Here is a 23,327-nt window from a genome sequence, read left to right on the forward strand (position 1 = left end):
TTTCTTTGGTTAAATTTATTCTTAAGTATTTTCCTCTTTTTGATACTATTTTAAATGGGATTTTTAGAATTTCCTTTTTGGATAGTTTATTGTTAGTATATAGAAATGCAACTGATTTTTGTATGTTGATTTTATATCTTACAATTTTATTGAATTTATTTATTAATTTTAACATTTTATTGATTGTGTCTTTAAAATTTTCTAAACCTAATGTCATGTCATCTGTAAACAGACAATTTTAGGTCTCTGTTTCTGATTTGAAAACCTTTCATTTCTTTTTTCTGTTTCATTGTTTTGGCTAGAAATCTCAGTGTTATATTGAATAGAAATTGTGCAAGTGGGACCCTGGTCTTATTCCTGAGCTTAAAGAAAAAGTTTTAAGCTTTTCTCTCTTGAGTATAATGCTAGCTATGTGCTTGTCATATGTAACCTTTCTTACATTGAGTACATTCCTTCTATACCTAATTTGTTGAGAGTTTTTACCATGAAAGGATATTGGATTTTGTCAAATGCTTTTTCTGTCTCTTTTGAAATGATAAAATTATTTTTATCCTTCATTTTGTTAATGTAGTATGTCACATTTATTGATTTGCAGATGTTGAACCATCCTTGCATCCCAGGGATAAATTCCAATTAGTCATAGTTTGTGACCCTTTCAATGTACTGTTGAGTTCAGTTTGCTAGCATTTTGTTGAGAATTTTTTCATCTATGTTAACCATAAATATCGGTCTGTAATTTTCTTTTCTTGTAGTATCCTTGTCTGGCTTTGGTATTAGGGTAATGGAGGCCTCACAAAATGTGTTTGGAAGGGTTCTGTACTCTTCTATTTTTTTGAAGAGTTGAGAAGGATTGGTATTAATTCTTCTTTAAATGTTTGTTCATTCACCAATGAAACCATGTGGTCCTGGTCTTTCCTCTGTTGGGAGGTTTTTTGATTACTGATTCAATCTTTTTACTTGTAATTGGTCTGTTTATACTTTCTATTTTTTCATGATCCAGGCTCGGTAGGTGTATGTCCTTAGGAATTTATCCATTTCTTCTAGGTTACCCAATTTGTTGGTATATAACTGTTCATAGTAGTCTCTTATGATCCTTTGTATTTCTGTAGTATCAGTTGTCATGTCTTGCCTTTCGTTTCTTATTTAATTTATTTGATTATTCTCTCATTTTTCTTGGTTAGTCTAGCTAATGGTTCGCCAATTTTGTTCATCATTTCAAAAAACCAACTCTTAGTTTCATTAATCTTTTCTATTGTTATTCTAATATATATGTAATTTATTTTGGATCTGATCTTTGTTATTTTCTTCCTGTTGCTAACTTTAGCCTTACTTTTTTCCTGTTTTTCTAGTTTCATGAGGTATCCATTCATCCACTCTCTGTCTTTTGACTGGAGAATTTAATCCATTTACACTTGAAAAAATTATTGATAGGTAAGGACTTATCATTGTTATTTTATTCATTATTTTCTGGATGTTTTGTGGTTCTTTTGATCCTTTCCTCCTCTCTTGCTGTCTTCTTTTTGTAATTTGATTATTTCTTTAGTGGTATATTTTATTTCCTTTCTCTTTATCTTTATTCATCTACTATAAGTTTTTGCTTTGTGGTTACCATTAGGCATACATAAAATATCTTTTAACTTTCTATTTTAAGGTGATAACAGTTTAACTTTGAATGCATGCAAAAAGTCATCTCTTTTACTCCATCCCGTTTTCTGTTTTTTGGTGTCACAATTTACATCTTTTTATATTATGTAACCATTAACAAATTATTGGAGCTATATTATTTTTAATACTTTGTCTTCTATGCTTTATATCAGAATTAAAAGTGATTTACACACCACCATTATAGTATTAGAGTATTCTGAATTTCATTATATATAAACTTTTACCAGTGAGTTTTTTGCTTTCATAATTATTGTCTTTTCGTTTCAGCTTGAGGAACTCCCTTCAACATTTCCTATAAGACAATGTTTTATTTTGTTTTAGCACTTTGAATGTATTATCCACTTTTTCTTAGTCTGCTTGATTGTTGCTGGTAAATTCTCTGATAGCTCTGTAGGGGTTCCCTTGTATGTGATGGTTTTCTTTTCTTTTACTTCTTTCAAAAATTTCTCTTTGCCTTTGATTTTTGACAACCTGATTATAATGTGACTTGGTGATGTCTTCTTTGGGTTGAATCTAATTGTGGACCTTTGAACTTCTTGTATTGGATATACATATCTCTCCTTAGATTTAGAAAGTTTTTCACCATTATTTCTTTAAATAAGTTTTCTGCCCCTCTTCTCCTGGTATTCCCATGGTGTGTATATTCACTTCTTGATGGAGTCCCATAAATTTTATAGTCTTTCTTTACTCTTTATTATTTTTTCATTCCTGTAATTGGGTAATATCAAATGACCTATATTCAAGTTTGTAGATTCTTCTTCTACTTGATCAAGTTTGACATTGACACTCTCTATTGCATTTTTCAATTCATGCATTGCAGTCTTCAGCTCCAGTGTTTGTGTTTGATTCTTTTTTATGATTTCTCTCTTACTGAACTTCCTATTTTGTTCATTTGTTGTTTTTCTGATCTTATTTAGTCATCTATTTGTTTTCTTGTAGCTCACTAAGATTCCTTAAAGCAATTATTTTGAATTATTTGTATATCTCCATTTCTTTGAAGTCAGTTACTGGGAAATCATTGTGTCCCTTTGGTGAATCATGTTTCCTTCATTTTTGTGTGTTTCTTATAGTCTTGTATGGATGTCTGCACATTTTATGAACCAGCTACCTCTTCCAAACTTAATGGACTGGTTTTGGAGAAAGATCTTTACCTATAGGTGGGTACGAGAGTGCTGGCGTGGTAGAGTGTGGTAATTATGGCTTTGGGGAGGGTGCAGTTGTGTATCCTCCATGTAGCTCCATCAGCTGAGGTCAGCATCACCACAGATTGAGGGGGTCCTCAGTAGCCAAGGCTGTAAGTGTCTGTAGTCATGGTGAGGGCTGTTAGGCTCTTTGGTAATGAAGGCTCCTGGGGTCTTCCTGATCTCTTTTTTTCACACAGGGGAAGTCATGGCTGAGTGGATTCCTCTTGGCACTGGGCTGATTTGTGGGTGCTCTCACATTTGCAGTGGCACCAGTGTCTGATGTGTAGGTATCTGTGAAATGGTCATGGAATCGGAGTCTGTAGTATGGGCATGCATGGAAAGACTGTGCCTTTAGGGTTTGGAGGCACTAGTGCCCAGGTAAGGTGCCCCCACTTTAACATTGGTAATGGTGTGAGTGATGCAGGCACTTATGGAGTGACCACATGAAGCTGAGGTATGGAGTATGAGTGTGCACAGATCTACAGCAGCTCTAGGTTCTGGGATACAGGCACACCTTCTGCAGCAATGGCTCCAGTCCCTAGGTGCAGGCACTTTTGGAGCCAGGGCATGGAGAGTGGGTATGCATGGAGCTACCACAGCTTCAGGGGTTGAGACATGGGAACTACTGCTGTGGTGGTGGCTCCAGTGTCCTTGTTGTGAGCACTTGTGGAGAAGCTATGAAATCAAGGTCTGGAGCACAAGTGTGTGTGTGAGAGTGAACATGTTTCTGGAGCCAGGATCTGGAATGTGAGTGTGCATGGAGTCCAGGATGTGTTGGGTTTGGAGTTGAGGGCAACTCATTACCATGGTGGGCAACAGTGGCTCCTTCTTGGGGGTTTCAGTAACGTCCCTTTCTCAGGGGGGGGGGTCTCAGGCAGTGACAGCTGTTGGTTATTTCAGTGGTGAAAGCTGCCAGTGTCCTCAGTGGAGGAGGTCACTGGGGTCTATGCTGACAAACTCTACTGAGTCCTCCATTGAGAAGGTTGCAAGGAGTCCTTGACTGTCAGAAGGGCTGTTGAGGTCCTCTATGGCAAAGACTGCTGGGGTCCTCTATAGAGCAGGGGACCGCAGTGGCACCCTCTGTAGAGCTGATACTGATAACTTCCACTCTTCTTTGTTCCTAGTCATATTCAGATGGCTTAGCTATACTGATCTCCCCAGTGATCTTTTCTGTGTGATTATTCTATTTTTTGCTCTACTGTGTTGCTGTATGTTCTTATTTGGACTCTTGAATCTTCCCAAAGCTATTTTCATGTGAATAGGTATCTGTTTTTGTTTTGTTTTGTTTTGTTTTGTTTTTGCTGTGTGAATGGATGAAGGTTTGTATCATCCACTCCACCATTTTGCTAAAATCACCACTCCTTATTCTGTCTTTAGTTATCGTGATTATTGGACTTGTTTTATCATCCTTACTAGTTTACTTGTTCACTTTTATTTGTGTATTTTCTGCTTATTCTTAACACAGTTCTTGGCTCATGGTAAACCTCATGAATATTTGTAGAATATGAAATATCCAGTGCCTGGCATATAGTAGGCACTCAAAAAATGTTTGTATATAATTGGTTTGGATGAAGTATTATAGTGTACAGCAATGCGTGTCCTTCTGCCTTCAGCAGTAAGAGTCATTTCTTTTAATCTCCTAAAGCTGGCTTAGCTAATATACCTGCTCCAAATGTTCACTTGCATATAGAAATAGGGGGTCTATTCCTGAAACAAACTAAATCCATAAGGCTTTAAATCCAATCCAAAAGGCTTGGATGAGGGCAATAGCTTTGCCTAGAGCACCTCACTGACATTTATTCACGGAAGGAAACCACCCTAACATTAGAATGAGTTGAGCAAGCTGTAGGTGTTACAAATAGGATTCCAGTTGGGAAACCCACACAGCACACACCAACAAAAAACCCTGCAGCCAGTCTTAAGCTAAATGCACAGATGTGTGTGGGGAATTCCTTAAATAGCACAGGTGGGTTGTAAGTTTAGACTGTGATATCTCAACTGTGTGCTATGGGGGTGTGGATATGGAAAGAAAAGTAAAACATAAGTGCAGGACATTTTAGGTTGGAATATGACAGTAGGAAGAACTGGATACCCAACGTTTAGAGAATATCATACTTCTCTTGACAAAACACTTAGATAAATAGAATGATAGGTAAGCGCACACACACAGACACAGACACACACACACACACACACACACACACCCTATACCTGTATTATATCATGCTCCTTCCTCTGTTGTAAAAAAACAAACTGGGTCTATTTGGATTTCCAATGCAAAAAAAAAAGGTAAGAAACCACAAACGTACATACAATTGAAAATTAAAACAATGTAGTCTTTTTTTTTTTTTTTTTTCTTTCAAAGGAAGATTTGAAAGTGCTCCATCTGGGAATCAAGATATATATGGATCTAGGAACCAAGGGAAGGAAATAAGATTCTCAACTCTCACCATTCCTCCCTATGTCCCAATTGCATAATTGGTCTTGCTTGTCACTGCACTCTTAAGCATCACCAAATTAGAGTTCCCGGTTCCCAAAAAAGTAAACACGTTTCCAGGAGCCACAGTAAGGTTTCTCATGAACTTGAAACTGAACCTACCACCTGCTTTCTTCTGGCTCCTCATGTCAGTAGATCAATAGGCAAAGTAAACAACTGATGTAATAAGGGTGCAATCAGCCCAGATTATCAGAAGTGATGCTTTCTGTTAGCTAATGTTGGCAGGGAGGAGTATGTTTGGCACTGCCTTGTTGCTTTCATATCCAGTAATTATAGTTATTGGACAACAGCAGCAACCACAGCCTAGGAAGGCAACTAAGGGACTAGACTTCATGGGGCTAGCAACTCAGACCAGCCAACATGCTGGCCCAAGATGAGGAAACACTACAATGAACAGTTGGAGAGAAAGAAAATGATGACAAACATCAATCACAGCCTCATTACTGTAGCAAGGACTGAAGTATATTTCAATAACTAACTTGCCTTAAATCTTAACATCTAAGTGGCATCATGTGGCCAACATCTAGAATGAGACTTGGTGACAGATTGGAAAAAGGTGAAGGCAACCTGTTCTCACAAAAAGGGGGACTCCATATTGGGGTATGGAGACCTGAGTGATGTAGAGGGTAGTCTCTATCAGATTTCATTTATGGACTATTTGGGATCCTCTCAGCCTCACCTCTCTCTTGCTATGGTCATAGCTGCATAGCTTTACAACTTCACACATCTGAAATTCAACAGTACCTTGTCTCATAACCACACTGTACACTTCTTCCCTCCCACCTTGGAGCTTTTCTATCATTTGGAAATGAGAAGCTGTGGGACTCCACTTAAGCCCACATATGTGCACACCAGTGGTGTGGGGAATTTGACAACTTATGGGGGAAATATTTTCCCAATGGGAAAAGAGAGTTGGAGTATAAATGATTCCCTCATTTTCTCCATGCAGAGTCTGTTCTGATGTGTAGTTTATATGGCTTCTCAGAGGATAGTACCTAGGGATCAACCAATTAGTCACACTTAGTGGTAAACCACTCAATAATATATCCGTGTATCAGTTCTCCCTCTTTCCTTTTTACTCTCCCCTTGTCCCTCATTCTTATTCCATAAGATCCTTCTCCCGAATAAAGGAATAGTGTACAAGCCTTTTTATATCTGTCTCACTTTCCTGAGGAACCCAGGCTAAGACATCTGGACAGTGCTCTTAGTCAATTTCCACAAAAAGTAGTTGGAAGATGTTTCCATCTCACCTGGAGATGGAGAACCTTGGAGCCCTTCAAAAGTCAGCCCTTATTTTAAAGTTTTTCACTTTTGGTAAATTGAAGTCCTTGATGACATTAACCAATAAAATTTTTTTTTTCTTCAAGTCATTTTAGGAAAATGATGACATTAACCAATGACATTAATCAATAAAACATTAACCAATAAAATTTTGTTTTTCTTCAAGTCATTTTAGGAAAATCTGCCCTGAAATTACATCTAATACAGCACCCCAAAACAAGTTCCTAACCTGGTTCTGTCATTTATTTTAGTTTTATGATTGCTCCCACCCTTATATTAAAGAGAAAATAAGACAAAAGAACAGAGGCAGATTCAGAAGAAGGAGAAAGATGAGAAGGAGGCCATTGTTAACTGAATAGTCCAAAGAAACTGTACAGGAATAGGTGGTGTATGAAGCAGGGTCATCCCTCCCTGTCTGAGTTACCTGGTTAGGTGAGTAACCAAACTAATTTAGGCATGTCTCAGACTATCATCATCACCATCATCACCATCAATATCATCACCATCATCATCACAATGATAAAACCTCATTAGGTTAATGTAGGTAACAAAAGGTACTTGGTAAGAAGAAGGACTTCATGAAATGTAAATCTCTGTGCAGATTAAGTTACTGCTATTATAACTATTCTTAGCCTAGAGATTCTTAGCCTCTCTCTGTGGGATCTCCAGAGAGGCAATATGTGATTATAGGGGAGGTGTGAATTTTGAGAAGACTCGTGTCATGTCCTGTCTCCATTACTTCCTGCTTGGTCTATATCCATGTCCCTACGTTGCTCAGAGCCTCAGATTCTTCATGAGTAGAATGAGAATAATAATAAAGACTACAGTATATACTCCCTACAGAGATGTTGTGAAAATCAGTAAAATAATATTTGTGAAAGCACTTTATTAACTATCAAGAGCAAGATAAATATTAGTTACTATTAATGTTCTCCCCCATCATCTTATTAAGGCATTTTCCTGGTTGAAGAGATGATTATTCCACATTATACTTGGCTAAGCAAATTACAAATATATAATTGTCCCCTTGAATTATCAATAATAAGTTGAAGTGGAGAGTTCATCTTCTTCAGGTTGTCAGACAGAGAAATCTTTCTACATTACCACCATGGGAACTTAAGATCACCAAAACTTGTGAGGCATCTCTAGTCCATTGAGAACAGACACACACAGATAGTTATAAGCTATTTCTTCAAGTACTAAATTATTTAATAATAATTTAAAAGTCCTTTAATTCAGAGATGGAGTATAGCTGATTTTGAGCTGAGAAAAACGTAAAATTAACTTTTGAGCAAATAATTTTAGCCTCTCTGTGTTTCAGTCTTGATTAGCTTAAAAATATGGGTGAAGAGACTTATCGGTAGAGGGTGGGAGGAGAGAAGAAAGACTGGCGATTTAAAAAATGGACTGGAAACAGTGAACCTTCCAGTGGCATTTTACCTAAACACCTCAAAAAGTAAATTTTTTTGTAAAACCAAAGTACTTACCCTTCCAAAGGAATTTAAAACAAAATATAAATTTATCTAAAATATGTACTCAAATATCTTCACAAAAACTTAACATACAACTTCCAGTTTCCAGTTCTACCTGTAAGGAGCTTGGAAGTCAGCACTCCATCCTAACAAGTGAAAACCTGAACAGATTGAAAAATCAAGAACTCTTCTTAGATCCATAAGAGAGGAGAAGACACCAGGCAAACCCTGCCCCCAAAGACTGGAGAGATCAATAGGTGTACACAGGGAGATGTGGCTTACCAGAGAAGAGACTCAACAATGGAAACCACCCTAAGAACAAATCTCAGCGGGGGAAAATATGGTTGTAATTGATGAATTGTTGGAACTCTGACACCTCTGAGTTGTTTCAGTGCAGGGAACTCTGGGAGTCAAAAACTCCAGGAGGACACAGCCCTGGTGGTGGAGGTGAGAGGGACAACATAACATTGTGAGATTTATCTCCAGGATCTCGACCAGGTTCTCATAGTAAATATAGGAGAAAAATCCCTTGAGGCTTTTGGCGAGGGATGAGAAAGAAACCATTTTGAAATATGCCAGTGCAGTCTGTTCTCAACAAGGTCTGCTCTCAGAGAGAATTAGTAAACTAGAGTAACCTGATGGGGTATTATCAAGTCTAACTGACCTGGGCAAGGAAAATACCTAAATGAGCCCACTCCAGCCGTACTGTGCCACCTAAGAGGGAGGCAAAAACTGATAAACAATTGTGAAGTTCAAAGTCCAGAAGCATAGGCTAACTAAAAGACTGAAAGTTAACCTTAAAATTATACAACACTCCCACACACCTCCCCCACCCCCAGCAACAAAACCTCAACACCACATTACTAAAAGCCTATTTACAGCAGTTCTTTTTTTTTTTTTTTGCAGTTTTCTTTTTTTTAAACATCTTTATTGGAGTATAATTGCTTTTCATTGTTTTGTTAGTGGCTGCTGTATAACAAAGTGAATCAGTTATACGTATACATATATCCCCACATCTCCTCCCTCTTGCATCTCCCTCCCACCCTCCCTATCCCACCCTGCCAGGTGGTCACAAAGCACGGAGCTGATCTCCCCGTGCTATGCGGCTGCATCCCACTAGCTATCTATTTTACATTTGGTAGTGTATATATGTCCATGCCACTCTCTCACTTCGTCCCAGCTTACCCTTCCTCCTCCCCATGTCCTCAAGTCCATTCTCTGCGTCTGTGTCTTTATTCCCGTCCTTACACGGTACATCATGTCAAGCTATTAAGAAAAATTACAAGAAATACCAAAAGGCAAAAAGACACAATTTGAAGATACAAACCAGCATCAGAACCAGGCATGGCAGGGGTGTTAGAATTATCAGACTGGAAATTTAAAACAAGTACGATTAATATGCTAAGATCTCTATGAACAAAATAGACAGCATGTAAGAACACATCTAAAAATGTAAGCAGAGAGATGGAAATCCAGAGAAATAACCAAAAAGAAATGTTATAGTCTAAAAAAAACCAAAACACTGTAACAAAAAATGAAGAATGCCTTTGATGAGCCTATTAGTATATCAGACACAGCTGAGGAAAGAATCTCTGAGAGAGATTGAAGAAAACAGAGCAGAGAGTTCAAGGACTGTGGGAAAAATATAAAAGGTGTAACATGTGCATAACAGGAATATAAGGAGAAGGAAGAAAGAAACAGAGAAATATTTGAAACAATAACGACTGAGAATTTCCCCATTAATGTCAAGCAGTCATGAAACCAAGAAGATTGCAGAATACTAAGCATGTTAAATGTCAAAATATCACATATCAGCATATTCAAATTATCAAAAATCAAAAATAAAGAAAAAACCTGAAAAGAGCCAGAGAGCCTATAGAGAAACAAAATAATAATTACTTCTGACTTCTCCTCAGAAATCATGTAAGCAAGAAGTGAGTGAAGTGAAATATCTAAAGTGTCAAAGGGACAAAATCAGCCACCTAGAATAAGCCTAGCAAAAAAGGCAAGAAAAGGAAATAACAGGTATACACATTGAGAAGAAAGACATAAAACTTTCTTGTTTACAGATGACATTATTGTCTGTGTAGAAAATCTGAGGGAATTGACAAAAAACTCCTGAAATTAATAAACGATTTATAACAAGTTCGCAGAATACAAGGTTAATGTACAAAATTGTTTACCATATACCAACAATGAACAAGTGAAATTTAAAATTAAAAACTCAATACTATTTACATTAGCACTAAAAAAATGAAATACTTAGATATAAATCTAACAAAATATATACTAACGATATTTGAGAAAAATTACAAAACTCTGATAAATAAAATGAAAAAGGACTAAATAAATGGAGAGATATTCCCAGTATGTAAATAGGATGACTCTATATTATCAAGATATCAGTTCTTCCCAATTTGATTTATAGATTCAGTGCAATCCCAACAAAAATACAAGCAAGTTTTTTTATGGATTTTTGACAAACTGATTCTAAAGTTTATATGGAGAGGCAAAAGGCACAGAATAGGCAACAGAATATTGAAGGAGAGGAACAAAGTTGGATAAAAGATGTTACCCAAATATATTATTTACTACAGGTAGAAATTAAAAGGGTGTGGTATCAGTGAAAGATTAGACAAATAAATCAATGGAGCAGAATAAAGTCCAGAAATAGACCCACATAATTAGAGTCAACAGATCTTTGACAAAGGAGCAAAGGCAATACAGTGGAGCAAAGATAGTCTCTTCAACTAATGGTGCTAGAATAACTGGATATCCACATGCAGAAAAAAAGAAAGAAAGAAAGAGCCTGAATCTAGAAAAAGACCTTACACCTTTCACAAAAATTAACTCCAAATGGATCACAGACCTAAATGTAAAACACAAAAGTGTAAAACTTTTAGAAGATAACATACAAGAAAACCTAGATGACTCTGGGGATGGCGATGATCTTTTTAGATACAACACCAAAGGCATGATCCATTAAATAAATAATTGAGAAACTGGATTTCATTAAAATTAAAACTTCTGCTCTGTGAAAGGCAATATCAAGAAAATGAGAAGACAAGCCACAGACTGGGAAAAAGAATTTGCAAAAGACATATCTAATAAAGGAGGGTTATCCAAAATATACAAAGAACTCTTAAAATTCAACAATAATAGAGCAAACAACCTGATTAAAAAGTGGACCAAAGACTTTAACCTCATCAAAAGAGATACAGAAATGGCAAATTAGTATACAAAAATCGTTCCATGTCATGTCATTAGAGACATGCAAATTAAAACAATGAGATATACCTGTTAAAATGGTCAAAATCTCAAACATTGACAACATCAAAGTGCTGATGAGGATGTGGAGCAAGAAACTCTCATTTATTGCTGATAGGAATGCAAAATTGTACAATTAATTTGAGAGACAGTTTGGCAGTTTCTTACAAAACGAAAGACACTCTTACCATATAATACAATTGTACTACTTGGTATCTTTCCAGAAGAGTTAAAAACATTGTCTACACAAAAACCTTCACACTAATGTTTATAGCAGATTTGTTCATAACTGCCAAAATTTAGAAGCAACAAAAATGTCCTTTAGCGGGTCAATGGATACATAAACTGTAGTACATCCAGACAATGGAATATTATTCAGTCTAAAATGAAATGAGCTATCAAAGCATGAAAAGATTTGGAGGAAACTTAAGTGCATATTACTAAGTGACAGAAGCCAATCTGAAAAGACCACGTATATGATATTCTGGAAAAAGCAAAACTGGGAGACAATAAAATGATCAATGGTTACTAGGATTATGGGTGTGAAGAGATGAGTAGGCAGAGCACAGAAGATTTTTAAGGCACTAAAATACTCTGTATGTTATTATAATGATAGATACCTGTCATTACTCATTTGCCCAAATACTTAGAATGTACAACATCAAGAGAGAATCCTAAAATAAACTATGGACTTTAGGTGACTATGATGTGTCAATGTAGGTTCATCCTGGATAAAAAAAAAAAAAAAAAAGTACCCATCTGTTGAGTGTTGTTGCTAATGGGAGAGGCTATGCATGTGTGGGGGGCAGGTTGTTTAAGGGAAATCTCTGTACCTTTTCTCAATTTCATAGTAAATGTAAGACTGCTTATAACATAAAGTTTTTAAAAAGTTATTATACATATTTATTTTATTTTTAGCCACTTTTCCTTTTTGGAAAATAAAATACTCTGAGGTACAGAAGAACTGGAGAAAGAGGTGCACATAGGTGTTAGTTATATTGACAGTAAGTTCATACAACTAAACTCAGTAGATGTTTTTCAGTCTTTAAACTACTTGTCTTTAAGCAGCAATCCTTCCTGAAGAAATATCTTTCTTTGGCCTTTGGAATACCACATTCTCTCATTTGTTTTCCTGCGTCTGTTCTGCTTTCTTAATCTTCCTGATTCTTTCTTTCTTTGTTCAGCATGTAAAAGGTAGATTAATTTATGACTTAGTTTGAAGTACTCTTTCCTATCTTCCAACTCTAAAATTTCTTTTTAAGTGAATCCATTTTATCCATGGATTCAGGTACCACCAAGTAAAACGATTCACATTACATTAACCCAGAGATTTTGTCTGTATTCTAGAATCTTAGAAGTAGCTGCCATCTTGACATTTCTACTTGAATATGTCAAAGATACTCCAAGCTCAACATGCATAACACTGAACTGATGACCCTTCCAACCAAATAAAAACAAAACTACGATGACTCAAAGAAAACCCAAAGAACCCAAAAGCCCCAAACCCTGTTTTATCAGTTTAACAGTGTTCCTTTTCTTGATGAAAGGTAACATCACTCATTCAATTGTCCCGCCTAAATAGGATTTATCTTTTCATTCATTAATTTGATTTCTTGTGTGCCAGACACTATTTTATATGTTTAGAATAATATCATTAAATAAAACAGACACAGATTCCTGCCCACCTGAGGAAACAATTTAATCTCATCTACACCCCTATCTATCAAGTTCTAAATTTTTGCCACCTAACAGTCTCTTAACTTTGTGCACTTTGTTTCAACATGAGCATGAGCTAGTCTAACTACCATTAATTCTCATTTGTACCATTACTAAAATAGCCTTCTAACTGGTCTTTCTTCTCTATTTGTGTCCCTTTCAATACCTACTCTTTCCTGTAGCCAGAATGATGTTTACAAAATACTAAACTCATCATGTCCTCTTCTTGTTCAAAAATTATTCAATAGTTCTCCATTACTCTCAAGCTTAAGACCAAAATATTTCACATAGCCTGTAAGGTTCCACATAATTTGGCCACTATTAATATCTCTAGCCTAAGTTTCTTATTTTGCTTTTCTTCACTCTTTCCACTCTTGCCCACTGACCTTTTTTCGTGTGTCCTTGAGAACACAAAAATCTCTCCCACCAAAGCTTTCAAACATGCTCTTCCTCGTGTTGGAAATGCAGGTCAACTCCATTCTTACCCATCTTCTACAAGGTGACTTATCATAATTCATAATTAAAGTTAATTGTTGCACAGTTAGAGAAGTGGAACTCAGAAATGAGTTCCTACACTAGTGATACTTAATTTTATATAGGACTATGCACTTCCTCTTATGAGTACTTGAAACAATTATAATCATATTATATCATAACAAATCAAAATAAGGACGAAGGGAAATCTGCTTTCAGTAATGATAAAATAGATTATATTAATCCAATTCTCACATAGTTAACAACTATAAACATTGGACAAAATTAAGAAGAAACAATAGGAAACACTGAAGAGTCACAAAACATAGACAAAATGGAGGTGAATCTATCCTTAAAAGAAGGAAAATATGCTGGATGAACTTTGCATTAATGTAGCTTTCTGCCTGAGGGAATGCCCCAGTTTGTTCACCATAGTGTGGTTAGAAGTCAGGCACAAATGTACTATTTGAAGAGAAAAGAACAGAGTTTGAGGCTACTGTAGTGGCTGAAAATTAAGTGGGCAATCCTGAGATAGAGGGATCCAGAGAGGGAGAATTACAAAAATCTACAAATTACACCACCCAAGTCCTTGCCTGAACTCTGAACTACATATATGCAGGATATAATCCAGATAGCTCAAAGAAAGCAATAGATGAAAGGATGAAAGAACTAAGCATAGATTTCACCTGCTGTCAAACACAGGGGAAAAGAGTTTGAACTTTGACTCCAGTCAAGTTAGTTAACTGCTAGAACAAAATTCATCATGTTTCATTGAAAGATAAGAGCATTCAGTGTCTCCATGATATATTAGGAAAATGTCTAACATAATATAAAAATGATGAAATACATTTAAAAATAAGAAAATATAATTAATATTTTTAAAGTATCAATGTAAAGAAACTCTAAGATGATCCAGAAGTTGAGACTAACAGATGGGAACTTTAGAGCAAGTATCATATTATAAATATGTTCAAGTACTTAAAGGAAAACACAGTTATAAACAATGGAGAGATGATGAATATTGACAGAGGTATGGAAACTTAAAAGAAAGACCCAAATGGAAATTCTACACCTAACATTTACAACATCTGAAATGAAATAGTTGCTATATGAACTTAATAGTAAATTAGAGGTGGCAAAATAATGTGTAAGTGAACTTGAAGATAGATCAATAGGAAATTCCAAGTCTGAAGAAGTGTGAGAAAAAATGATAGAAAAGAAGGAACAGAATCTCAGTTATCTGTATAAAAATATCAACAATTCTAACATAAAAGTAACTGAAATCTCATAAAAAAATGTAAAGGAGAATTGGATACAAAACTATTTTAAAATGATGATGGCTGAAATTTTCATAAATTTGCTAAAAAATATAACTTATAAGTCCAAGATTAAAAAAAAAAAAAAAAACTCAAAAGAAGTCCACAAACCTCAGTAATGATAGATGACAAGGAAAACATCATTGATATCTCATAGTCAAACAACTGTGTACCAAAGATAAAGACACAACCCCAAATGTCGGCAGAGAAAAACAACCCACTACATACAGCAGAACAATATAAATATTGCCACTCTTTGATTAATACCACTAAAATAATTATGGCTTCACAATACTGGTGTGAGACTGTGTAAAGAAAAAAAGTATTTTCATTACAATACACATCACATGTTGAGGACTTTGTGTGTGTGGTATTTTTTAGTCCATCAAGGTTTAATATTATTTACAGTGAGGAAATATTTACTTAAATATAAGGGTAGTCTACAATTGCAATATTTAAAACCCCTTGGGAGCATTCCTTCTAGACCTGACCTACTATTAACACAGCCCTGTTAGTGTTCTAACTAGTCAGTTTTCCCCAAAGTGCCACTGCACTGTTCCAGGTGCCCAAAGAAGGAACAAGACTCTGGCTAATAGAATTAAAACTGAAAATGTGATTTGAAATTCATAGCATTTTCCTTATGGGAGCTTCATGTTATAGTCAGTGGTTTCAACTTTCTCTCTTGTTAATTCTTATCAGAAACATGGAACAGTGGAAAATGATGGAAATAGCATCTCTAAAAACTCTATTAACAAAATTTTATATCCAAATATTTTATATAGAAATATATATTTCAAAAATCAAGTAAAATAAACAATTTTTAGATAAACAAGATTAAGAGAATCTGCTTCTATTAAACACACACTACAATAAATGTAGAAGGATTTTTTTTTTCTTTCTGGTTACAGATAACAGACATGAAATTGAAATGTGGATTTAAAGCAAGGAATGGAGAGCATATAGATGGTAAATATGTGAATAAATATAAAAGACTATATTTTTCTTATATAATTTCTTTAAAAAGACTTGACTGCATAAAGCAAAATATTATAACACTATCCTGGGGTTTATACAGTAGGTAGTGGTAATAAGTAAGACAAATAGCTTGAAGAATGGAAAATGGTAATAGAACTATACCATTTCAAAGTTATTATCATGCATTTAAAGTATATGATATTAGCTCTAAATACATGGTGATAATTTAGAAATATATATTGTATTTCTCAGAGTACCCACTAAAAAATAATGCAAAAAAGCCCCTCCAAATAAAAAAAAAGGAGGATTAAAATAGGATGCTAGAATTTATCTAACTCAAAAGAAATGAAACATGAAAGAAAAGATGACATAGATAAAAAACAAATAGAAAATTGGTAGATCTAAGTCCAACCACAAAAATAATTACATTAAAAATAAACGGATAAACCACTCCATTTAAAAGTCAGGCAAGATATAAAGGCAAGACCGAGCTACTAGTTATCTATAAGAGATATATTTAAATATAAAGACACATTTAGTTAAAAGTAAAAGGATAACAAAGAATATATAGCATTCAAATAGTAATCATTAAAACCCTGGAATGGCTGTTTTAATATCAGACAAAATCAATTTCAAAAAAAAAAAAGAAGTATTTCCACAGATAAAGAGGGACATTTCCTCATTATAAAAAGGTCAATTTATCAGGAAGATATAATACTCCTGAATGACTAAGCATCTAATTATAGAGCTTCAAAACACAGGAATAAAAACCTGACAGAACTAAGGAAATATGGAGAAATCTGTAACCATTGCTGGAGATTTTAAGAACACCTTTTCAGTAATTGATAGAAAAACCTAAACAAAAAAATCAGTAAATACATAGAAGTTTTAAAACAACATTATCAACTATATTGGCTCAATTGACATTTATGGAACACTTCACCCAATGAGTACAGAATAAACACCACATCATGGATCATAAAACAGTGTACGCAATATAATTAAAAATTGACATATTTTAGAGCATGTTCTTTGACTACAATATTAGAAAGCAATAACAAGTTATCTAGAAAATCTCCAAGTATTGGAAAACTTGACAACTCACTTCTAAATGACCCAAACATCAAAGAGTAAATCACATGGGAAATTATAAAATGTTTTGAACTGACTTATAATTAAATACAGCACATTATAATTTGTGAGAAGCACTAAAATATATAGAGGGTCATTTTTAATTTTAAATGCTTATATTAGAAAAAATAAAGGTAACAGATCAATGGCTTAAGCTTTCGTCTTTTGAAGATAGTAAAAATAAATAAATCTAGAGAATGTAAAAAGAAGTAATAAAGATGAGAACAGCAATAATTATGTAGGAAAAAAGCACTACAAGCAATTAACATAGGAATATTTGGTTGTTTGCAAAGAATAATATAATAACTCCTAAAAGAAATAAACAATAAAACAGAGAGCACACAAATTGCCAACATCAGAAATAAAAAAGAGATACCAACACCAATCCTAAGACACTAAAAACTAAAAATGGAATATTATAAATAACTTTATACCAACAAATTTAATAACTTAGATTAAATGGACAAATTCCCTGCTAAACCTAATTCACCAGAAGTGGAACAAAATAAAATAGAAAATCTGCAAAGCATAAAATTTATTGAATATGTTGAATTCATTACCAAAAGCGTTTACACAAAGAAAATGTAAGTCCATATGGTTTCTAAGGGTTTATTCTAATAAATATTTATGGAAGAAATAACACCAGGGTTACATAAACTCTTTCAAGTAATAAAAAAAAAAAAAAAAATGGGAGACCATTTCCAAATCACTTTATGAAGCAAGCAACATCCTGATAACAAAACCTGATAAAGATATGCATTGAAATAAGATATTACAGATAAATATCCTCCCATTAACATAAAAGCAAAAGTTCTTAATATTGTCAAATTAAACCCAACAATACATAGGAAGAATCATACATTATGATTTGTGTGTATATCGCCATCTATCAAACACATCATATTTATTGGCAAAATATCAAATGATAATCCTCTCCCCTCCAAGATCAAAAACAAAGCAAAGATGTCTACCCTCACCAATTTGATTCATTATTGTACTGGAGGTCCTAGCCAGTGTAACAAGACAAGAAAAATAAATAAAAGGCAGAAAGATGGGAAAGGAAGAAGTAAAACTGTATTCATAGATAGCATGGTTGCTATATAAAAAGATGAATGACAAAGATTGTACAAAGCAACTATTAATATAGATAAACAAGTTTAACAATGTTGACAGATACAAAATCAACTTACCACAAACAACTATATTTCTATATAATAGTAACAAAAATTGGTAAATACATAGTTTTAAAAAGCAGCTCCATATAAAATAACATCAAATAACAAAAATAATTAGGAATAAATTTCACATAAGAGATGCAAAACTGAGCAGATTTTAAAATACCTAAATAAATGATATACTACAAACATGGATGGGAAGACAGGATTTTGTTCAGATGTTAATTCTCATATACATACAGTCTCAGTCATCATAGCAACAGACTTTTTAAATTGACATCAACAAGGTGATTCTAAAATTTATATGAAAATATAAAGGGCTTAGAATAGCAAATCTAACTCTTTAAAAAAAAAAAACCAAAATTGAAGAATTTACACAACCTGATATCAAGATTTATTACGAACCTACAGTAATCAAGGTAGTGTGGCATTAACACAAAAAATAGACAAATAGGTCAATGGAACAGAATGCTAAGCATAGAAATAGATCCACAATTATACAATTGAAACTCAATTAAGACTTCCCTGGTGGCGCAGTGGTTAAGAATCCGACTGCCAATGCAGGGGACATGGGTTCGAGCCCTGGTCCGGGAAGATCCCACATGCCATGGAACTAAGCCCATGAGTCACAACTACTGAGCCTGCACTCTAAACCCCGTGAGCCACAACTGCTGAGCCCACATGCTGCAACTACTGAAGCCCGCGTGCCTAGAGCCTGTGCCCAACAAAAAAAGAAGCCACCGCAATGAGAAGCCCATGCACTGCAACGAAGAGTAGCCCCCTCTTGCCACAACTAGAGAAAGCCTGAGAGCAGCAACGAAGACCCAATACAGACAAAAATAAAAAAATTAATTAATTAATTAACTTTTAAAAAAGAAAAGAAATTCAATTTAAAAAAGCACCAAAATAATTCAATTGAGAGACAGTAATCTTTACAACAAATGATGTTGCAACTACTAGATATTCAAAGAGAAATGAACCTCAACCTCTGCCTAAAGTAATATACAAACATTGCTTCAAATGAACAATAAAACTAAACCTAAAAGCAAGCTAAAAATACACACTTCTATAATAAGACAGGATAATAATTTTCTGACCTGGGGACAGGCAAATTTTCATAGGTAAAACACAGAAATTTGTAGGCATAAAAGAAAAAAATATAAATTAGACTTCATTTAAATTAAAATTTCTGCTTATAAGAAGATTACATTAAAAGTTAATAGGCAATATACAGTGGAGAAAAGACAGCCTCTTCAATAAGTGGTGCTGGGAAAACTGGACAGGTACATGTAAAAGTATGAAATTAGAACACTCCCTAACACCATACACAAAAATAAACTCAAAATGGATTAAAGACCTAAATGTAAGGCCAGAAACTATCAAACTCTTAGAGGAAAATGTAGGTTGTACACTCTATGACATAAATCACAGCAAGATCCTTTTTGACCCAGCTCCTAGAGAAATGGAAATAAAAACAAAAATAAACAAATGGAACCTAATGAAACTTAAAAGCTTTTGCACAGCAAAGGAAACCATAAGTAAGACCAAAAGACAACCCTCAGAATGGGAGAAAATATTTGCAAATCAAACAACTGACAAAAGATTAATCTCCAAAATTTACAAGCAGCTCATGCAGCTCAACAACAAAAAAACAAACAACCCAATCCAAAAATGGGCAGAAGACCTAAATAGACATTTCTCCAAAGAAGATACACAGATTGCCAACAAACACATGAAAGAATGCTCAACATCATTAATCATTAGAGAAATGCAAATCAAAACTACACTGAGGTATCATCTCACACCGGTCAGAATGGCCATCATCAAAAAATCTAGAAACAATAAACGCTGGAGAGGGTGTGGAGAAAAGGGAACACTTTTGCACTGTTGGTGGGAATGTAAATTGATACAGCCACTATGGAGAACAGTATGGAGGTTCCTTAAAAAACTAAAAATAGAGCTACCATATGACCCAGCAATCCCACTACTGGGCATATACCCTGAGAAAACCATAATTCAAAAAGAGTCATGTACCAAAATGTTCATTGCAGCTCTATTTACAATAGCCAGGACATGGAAGCAACCTAAGTGTCCATCGACAGATGAATGGATAAAGAAGATGTGGCACATATATACAATGGACTATTACTCAGCCATAAAAAGAAATGAAATCGAGTTATTTGTTGTGAGGTGGATGGAGCTATAGTCTGTCATACAGAGTGAAGTAAGTCGGAAAGAGAAAAACAAATATAGTATGCTAACACATATATATGGAATCTAAGGAAAAAAAAAAAAAAGGTCATGAAGAACCTAGTGGCAAGACGGGAATAAAGACACAGACCTACTAGAGAATGGACTTGATGATATGCAGAGGGGGAAGGGTAAGCTGTGACAAAGTGAGAGAGTGGCATGAACATATATACACTACCAAATGTAAAATAGATAGCTAGTGGGAAGCAACCGCATAGCACAGGGAGATTAGCTCAGTGCTTTGTGACCACTTAGAGGGGTGGGATAGGGAGGGTGGGAGGGAGGGAGATGCAAAAGGGAAGAGATATGGGAACATATGTATATGTATAACTGATTCACTTTGTTATAAAGTAGAAACTAACACACCATTGTAAAGCAATTATACTCCAATAAAGATGTTAAAACAAAAACAAAAACAAAACAAAACAAACAAAAATTAATAGGCAATACTCATACTGGCAGAAAATCTATATGCATGTGTATGTATGTATATGTTGTATATAAATGTATATACGCATATATATATATATATGAGATGAAGAATTTGTATCCAGACTATATCAAGAACTCCTATAACTCAATAATAAAATGATTTAACAGAATACAGTGGAACAAGAGAGGCAAAAAATCTTGAACAGACATATGCAAACGCCAAAGCCAATAAGCATACGAAAGAATTTTTAATATCATTACCCATCAAGGAAACACAAATTAAATTCATAATGTAATACCACTGCCCACATGCTTGAATGGCTAAAATTAACAAGCCTGACAACACCGAATATTGTATGTGAAGCAATAAGAACTTTCATACATTGCTTGTGGGGATACAAAATACCACAATCAGTTTTGGAAAAGGTTTAGCAGTTTCTTATATAATTTCAAGCATACACCTACCCTATAACCAAGTAATTACACTCTTAGGTATTCATGCAATAGAAATGAGGACATATTTTCTCAGAGAGGCTTGTACAGAATATTCATAGAAGATTTACTCTTAAAAACTCCAAACTGGAAACAACTCAAAAGTTCATGAAGAGTACATGATTTTATTTTGTTTTAATTATGGTATATTTATGATCACAATAGAATATTATTCAATAACTAAAAAGGAACAAACCATGGATTATGCCACAGTATGGATAAATCTCACAGATATTATACTGAGTGAAAGAACATAGATACAAAATCATATACTTTATGATTATTTATATGAACTTTTAGAGAAGGGAAAACTTGTCTTATAATAATAATGTAAAAAAAGGTTACCTCTGGCAGAGGAGGCAGAGAAGGAAATGAGAATTGACTGAAAAGGGGCAAGAGGGAACTTTCTGGAATGATGGAAATATTCTATATCTTGATTAGGATGGTGATTATATGGAGATATATATATATATATATATATATATATATATATGTGTGTATATATATATATATATATATATATACATATATATATATACCCACATATGTAAAATGTTATTAATACATACACATAATGTGTACATTTTAATTTATGCAAATTATATCAAAATAAATTTGTTTTTAATACATACATACAATATTTTAAAATAACTTTTTATACATACAATACATATTTCTTAGAGAATAACAACAATACAAATGACTGTTGACTTCTCACCAGAGTCATTATGGTGCTAAAGATGAACAAAACAAAACTGCCTATCTTGAATTCCATATTCAGTAAAAACATCCCTCAAGATACTTCTTCAGAGACACAAAAATCAGAGAATTTGTTTCCAGCTGACCTACACTATTAAAAACTTTTCAAAATGCTCACTGAATTTATTCAGACTGAAAAAAAAGATACCAGATGGAACTCTGGATGAACAGGAAGAAATAAAGAACATCAGAATAGATACATATGTGGGTAAATATAAAAATACTTTTCAAAAAGTATCTTATTTTTATATGTAGTTTTAAATTTAAAATACAGTTGTCCCTCGTCACCAGTGGGGGGTTGGTTCCAGGACCCACCTCAGTTTCCCAAATCCAAGATGCTCAAATCCCATAGTCTGCCCTCCTCCCTATATATGATGTTCCACATCTGTGGATTCAACAAGCTGGGGATCATGTAGTATTGTAATATTTATTGAAGAAAATCTGCCTCTAAGCAGACCTGTGCAGTTCAAACTGTGTTGTTCAAGGGTCAACTGTACTATTAACTACTTAAAATAATAACAATATATTATGATGTATACTGTATGTGGAAGTAAAATGTATAACAATTGGAGTATAAAGGGTGGGAAAAGGCAAAATGTAATTATATTAAGATTTCATAAAGTAATATCCTATAATATTATTTGAAGATAAACTGTAAATAATTAAAGATATTTATTGTAATCTCTACAGCACTAGCTAAAAAAGTAACACAAAGTAATATAGCTAAAAAACCAATTCAGAGGATGAAAAAGAACACTAAAAATAGTGATTCACTCCCCACGCCCACCCCCCAAAAAAGATAGGAAAGAAAGACTAAAGGAGCAAAGAATAAATAGGCTAAATGGAAAACGTAAATCATATCTATAATTACATTAAATGAAAATGAACTAACCACATCAATTAAAAGGCGAAGATTAAAAAACTGAATTTAAAAAAGACCGAACCGTAGGCTGTTCACAAGAAACACACTTTAAATGTAGAGCACAGACGGTTGGAAATAGTAGGGTAAAAAAAGATACATCATGTAACCTTAAACATAAGAAAGCTGGTGTAGCTATATTAATATCAGACAAAGCAGACTTTAAAATATAAAGTATTACTGGAGATAAAGAGGGACATTTTATAGTGAAAAACATCCATTAGGAAGACTATAATCCCAAATACGTATTCACCTAATAAGAAAGAGACAGGACCCTTCACTTTATTTGGATGTTAAATGCTGTTAAATGTTAAATGTTAAA

This window comes from Balaenoptera borealis (genome assembly GCF_965194805.1).
Source record: "Balaenoptera borealis genome assembly, chromosome: 5".
NCBI classification, from domain to species: domain Eukaryota; kingdom Metazoa; phylum Chordata; class Mammalia; order Artiodactyla; family Balaenopteridae; genus Balaenoptera; species Balaenoptera borealis.